This window comes from Chelmon rostratus, chromosome 16, assembly GCF_017976325.1.
Source record: "Chelmon rostratus isolate fCheRos1 chromosome 16, fCheRos1.pri, whole genome shotgun sequence".
Lineage (NCBI taxonomy): Eukaryota > Metazoa > Chordata > Actinopteri > Chaetodontiformes > Chaetodontidae > Chelmon > Chelmon rostratus.
The window spans coordinates 5,464,335-5,470,334 of NC_055673.1; positions in this window are offsets into that span (position 1 = coordinate 5,464,335).

The following is a 6,000-nucleotide window of genomic DNA, read 5'->3' on the forward strand; positions in this document are numbered from 1 at the left end:
TGATAATTTGATCTCTTTCTTTAATGCAGTTAAAGTTATTTGTTAAAATGAACTTTGCACAAATATTTCAGGTCCATAAAAGATTAGTTTCAATATCTTTGATGGCCCAGAAGGTCAAAATTTGACGTTGTCCTACACTTCTGATTAAATACGTGCAAAACAAACATTCCCATCAGCCTCAGCTGTACTAGCAACTGCTAGCATGCTAACATGACAACCTTGGTAAAAGTGATACCTGATTATTCAGGTAAAATCAGGCTTATTTACAGTTTATTGTTGATCAATGGGTTCTGTTGCCTATGAGTAAAATAATAATATATATATAACATTAAATTAACTCCCAGCTAGCATTTCTCAGCACTTTGCTAGTTGAAAACTTAACACAAACTTCATGAACACATCACTCTGTGACAGTTTCTGGCTCTGTGACATTAACAGATGCACAGGAAAAGCTACATTTGGCACAGACGGCACATCGGGCCAGGTGAGGGCTCGCTGTGGGTATGAGTCATCGCTGTTGTCATGGCTACACAGCATCGTCATTTGTTTGTGTGCCCCGGGCAAAGTTATTAATTACAGAGTCGATCAAGGACAGCCTGAGCAAATCATGCGCTACGTAAATGTGAATGCAGACGTTTGTGCCAACAGAGTTCTCCTTCACCGAAGTTCAGGCTCCTTGTGCAAGGGACGGACATTTCACCTCAGCTGCATCGAAGGAGCCAAACGGAGGAAGAGGAGCAGGATTTCTGTTGGTTGAAAGTTCCAGCAGCAATTTCAAGTTGTGCAAGATGAGATGAGATGAGAAAGTCAGGTTTCAAACAAGACGAAGAGTTTACAGCCATGCTATGAGGTTGTATAAGGGCACGTCTTTGAGCCACATGCTAACATCTGAGTGCTAACATTAACTGACAATGCTAGCATGCTGATGCAAAGCAGGTATGTTTACCATGTTCACTGTCCTACTTAAGCACGCTAGCATGCTACTTAGCACTTAACACAAAGTATAGCTAAGGCTGATGGGAAATTTCTGGTAAAAGCTAGCAGCAAATATTTGGCATTGTTGCTACATAGCTACATTTTGGAGGTATATATTGTACTTTCTACCCCACTAAATGTCTTTCATGGCTTTCTCCACTCGTTAATTTTCAGATTTCAATTAATAACACAAAGTACACTCAACAAATTGATTATGATATGATATTATGGATAAAAATAAGACTTTATTGAGCTTAATGCATCAATAATTATCATTCAGTAATGTGATAGAAATTATTCTGCAATGGGCCATTTCGCATAATGCGTACTTTTACTCTTTATACTTTAAGTAGTACTTAAGTAAAACGCTGAATGCAGGACTTTTACTTGTAAGAGAGTATTTCTGTGGTGTCACTGAATTTACTGAAGGAAAAATCTAAATGCTGCTTTAAATGTAATTATTTTGGCCTTTCTTTGCTTCCATAGAGGTGATCAATTTATTGTTGATCACATGACCTCCACAGTTACAGGATGTGCAGATTGAATGCGGTCACTGCAAGATTGATAGCGTGGCATGGTTGGTGATGGTGAGTGAGCTTGGCCAGCTTAGAGTCCAGGAACTGTGTGTGTGTGTGTGTGTGTGTGTGTGTGTGTGTGTGTGTGTGTGTGTGGGTGCGTGTGTGTGTGTGTGTGCGTGTGTCTGGTCAGCCGCTCCACGCCACCAGCTTAACCTCTGCATTCTCCACATTCCAGCCCAAAGTCAGGCACAAGTCTCGCCACTGGTCCGTTTAAGGTGATTGACGTTATTTGCTACCATTAGGCACTACTATGTAATTGACCTCTGACCCCTCACAAGCGACCTGTTGAAACATCTTTAAACCAGATCGTCTAATCTCCATGGGAAAAGCCCTCAATCTAGACTTAGAGCTCTAAAAGCAATCAACACCTAAAGGTGAAGGAGGGGAGCCGGGGTCACTGCCAGCAGATCGCTCTGATCCAGTCGGGGGGCGATGGCGATCATTTTGTTCAGACTCACGGAGCCGCACAAACACACTTTATCACAAAAACAACACAGGGCTTCACCTCCATAATGCTCCGTGTCCTTTTGTTTTGAATAAAATATCATGATCGTTTCCTGTTGCTGTTATTCAGTCCGCTCTGTAAAAGTGTGATCAAGGAAAGAAAGCTGCGCACTTTCTGTTTAAAAGTTAAATAAAATGATTTCTATGACAAAAGATTTTAGAATATTTTTTCAGATGTTTGTGGTCTTATCAATTAAAAATAAGAAGTTCACTTGCCAGTTGTAAGTTGTAGATATATAAAATAAACATAACTTGAAACTAATTTAAGTTAGTTTTACTCAACTTTTGTCAAGGCAATCGATCTCCTGGATTTTGGGTTTTAGATACAAGCCAGTCTATACTTCCCAAATTAGTTTAAACCCTGATTAGCCCAACTTACAGCTGTTCTGAAGGTATTTTGAGAATCCTTAAAGTCTTTTAACCATGAAAGTTAAACCAAGTTAAGGGACAAAGGGTCCAAACCATCTAAAACAACACATGCTGCAGCATCTAAACATGATATTTTGTATAAAACTCAAAAATAATACAGTGTGACACTAGTGCAGATCAAAATATCCGATTATCAAACATTTTTAACCATTGTTTCAGCTTCACATTGAACACAGGCATGAATGTCATTTGGAAAAGGACGAACGTGAGAAATACGTTAAAAATCTTTTTAACTGTGCAGCAAACAGAATATGTTTTTGCATCCAGATTGTTAGAAAAGTCTCATTCAGGAAATACTTTCAGAGCAGCGCTGCTGTTCAACAGCGTATTAAAAAGATCATCAGGTATTTCTCTCTGGGACAACTGGACAATTAGTTCTGTGGCTTGAATGTAATGGTAACACTGGGAGACATAAACTGGAGCTAGTTTGGACTGAAAATACCAGAAAATATGAATAACTTAGACTCGTATAGTATTAGTCTGTATTAAATTCCCTGTTAAAGACTTTGGGAATGATAGAAGGACTTTTTATGGTGAGGTAACCCTTTTATTTCACCTTTAAAAACATACTAAGACAGAAATGGTCTGAAATTTTAGTAAATTTTAGAAAGTGAGCAACTTTAATGAGTTCTTAAAAACAGACGTTTGATCAGGTGTGAAACAGCATTTAAATCTTTTATCAACACAAGAATCTTCAGCTCTTGTTGGTAAGAGGATGAAGTTTCATCCTTCGTGGTGACACAGTAAGAAGAACATTTCAAACCACCTCGACACGCTGCGTTTTTTTGGCCCGGGGGCCTCAACGTGTGACTCCAGACCGCTGCTGAAATCCACTCTGGTCCAGTCTCCAGCAGCAGGACGTGATACAGTCTGACAGTTTGGACGGATTAACTGAGGTTTGACAACAAGGTATTGTGTCCGATGATACTGATCAAAGTTCACTTTAATCCTGTTAATTAAAGCAAAGAATAACACGACCTAAAAGAGAGGCTGGACAGGAGAGCTCAAAAAATATCTTTGGCCTCAGAAATGCTGCTGTTTCAGGCCAGACCTCCAGAAATGTGAAGCTGATTGACAACCTTATCAAGGCCTGAAGAGTGAAGGGCCTCGACTCAGCCTGCTTCATTAGATGAATGCGCGCGTGGTGGGAGGTCCGTCTGACTTGTTGTTAATGCCCGTAAACGCTGACCTCTCCCATGCCATGCGCCTCCCAAATCCACGTATGAAAAGTGGCTTACGGATCAAAACACGCTTTCATCACCACGCTCGCACTGATAAAACCTGAGAGAGAGGAAGAACGACAAATCATCCGGCGGCTCAGAAAATCCTGACGACTACAAAAGCTAATGCAGCTGGACCATTAACCTCCATTCATTTTCATCATCAAAAAAGCTCATTTATGGCTAAAGAAAGGAAGCTCAAAAGCCAGAATGTGCACATGAAAGAAAGTAAACTGTAGCAGGATCTGATTGATAAGAAGTATTGATGAATGCAGTGTTTAATTTATGCCTTATTTGTTTGGGTGACTTTGTGACGTCTGTCCAGCAACTGCAGATGAAAAATATTATTTGCAGTGTTTATTAATGTGCATAGTCTCTGTTAAATAAACCCGTCAGTGGATACGTTTACATATAAAAGATCACATGGATGGAAATGGATCTTTATTTATAGTACAATTATAAGTACAATGAGGAATGAGACAATATGGGAGATAATGTGAATTTACATCATCGTGTGGTCTTTAAAAAAGTTAATTCTGGGCTGCAACTAACAATTATTTTCCTTCTCAATTAATCTGAACATTATTTTCCTGATTAACTGATTAATCACTTGATGTAGTTTTCCAAAATTCAAAGATATTTAAGTTTATGATGATACAAAACAGATCAAATGAATTTCTTTTTTTGCTTGCTTTGCTTTTCTGCTTGATAAGTGACTTAAATCAGTTAATCGTTAAAATCATTTTCTGTACAGAAACAGATTTAACAACATTTTCGGCTTATTTTGAAGAACAGCTGAGTTTTGCCTTGATGATTGTTGTGATTTCAAACAGCCAAATAAACCCAAGAGATGGCGTTTTAAGAAGAAGAAGACGCTCTTCCGGAGCAGTTAAACCGCTAAAGCCTCAAAATGCAAAACGGCATGGTCACAAACCCAAAGATTACAAGGTGTTAAGTTAAATGTTTCTCTGGATAAATCTGCTTAGTAAGAGTTTATTATTCATATATTATTATTACATAATGAAAACATCTACCTGCTGCTGTCCACAGACATTCTACATCATTAATCGTCAAATAAATTCAATAAATGCCGATGTATATTATTTTTTATGCACTCTTTACTTGTAAGTTCTCACTGTTGCACCTTTCTCCATCACTTCACTGCCACAATCTTAATGTTGCCAAAACACCTGATCAATCACTCAGGGAAATCTTCTAAAGCTTTCTGAAGGAGTCCTTCATCGTGCACCTGATCCTCTCCAGTTTGAAGCACTGCCCCTCATCCACAGGACATGAGAAGGAGGTGTCGGAGAATTCCACTTGAGCAATACAAGCGTCCAGCAGGGTCACACGGAGCCTCCAAAACCAGAACCTTAGAGCTGAAAATCCTCATTTCAACATATCTGTGCTTCTGTTCTGCCCAGCATCTGCTCGTTTCCTCATCAACTCTCCCTCCACCTTTACGGCGTCTTTGTTTTCACTGCTGCATTTTTTCCGCCTGCAGATAAAACCCAGATCCTGCAGCTTACGCGCAGCACAATGCTCCTCTATTACATCCATGACATGTAAAATATTTCCTCTTGAAGTTACCACACATTTCCTCAAACTGCTTAAAAGCCATAATTGGAAACAGGCAGCTTGTGTACGTCTGAGTCACGGTAGCCTGAAATATGTTTAAATCTTTATTGTTTTCTTTCGATCCGGCCGAACGAGGGTCATTTTTTGACTTTAATCAAACTGCCGCGGGGAATTTGTAATCGCCGCAGTGTGTTAAGTGCTGATTGGCTGCATCTTTCAGCTCTCGGACCGGTTTAAACCAAACGTTTGTGTGTGTTTTCCTTAAAGTATGCATGGGAAAGTGGCCCTGCTCCAGCTGCCCTTAGAATGAATGCATGAATTTATAACTCTGTGTGTGTGTGTGTGTGTGTGTGTGTGTGTGTGTGTGTGTGGCATAGCAGCGGGGCTTTTCCGTCTTGTCAATGGAAAACATTAGTGTCATGCCCCCACAAACCCACCCACCACCCCCTCGGCCCCTTCCCCCCCCTTGTTTAATTCAGTCCATCAACACTTCCTCCTTCAGCCTGTTAGTGTCACACTGCATTTCCTCTCCGGCCTCAACCAGAGCGACTCGCCACAATCGGCCCGGTTTTGGGTTTCCCTCAAACGGCAAAGGGCTTCAAAGTCAATAACTGCTTTTTTGATTTTTATTGACCCAAAGACTCGGCTCCCGCCTCTCGCTGGCCGAACGCCGCTCGCCCCCGCATTTCTTTAAGGGGGATAAATTACAGTAAGGA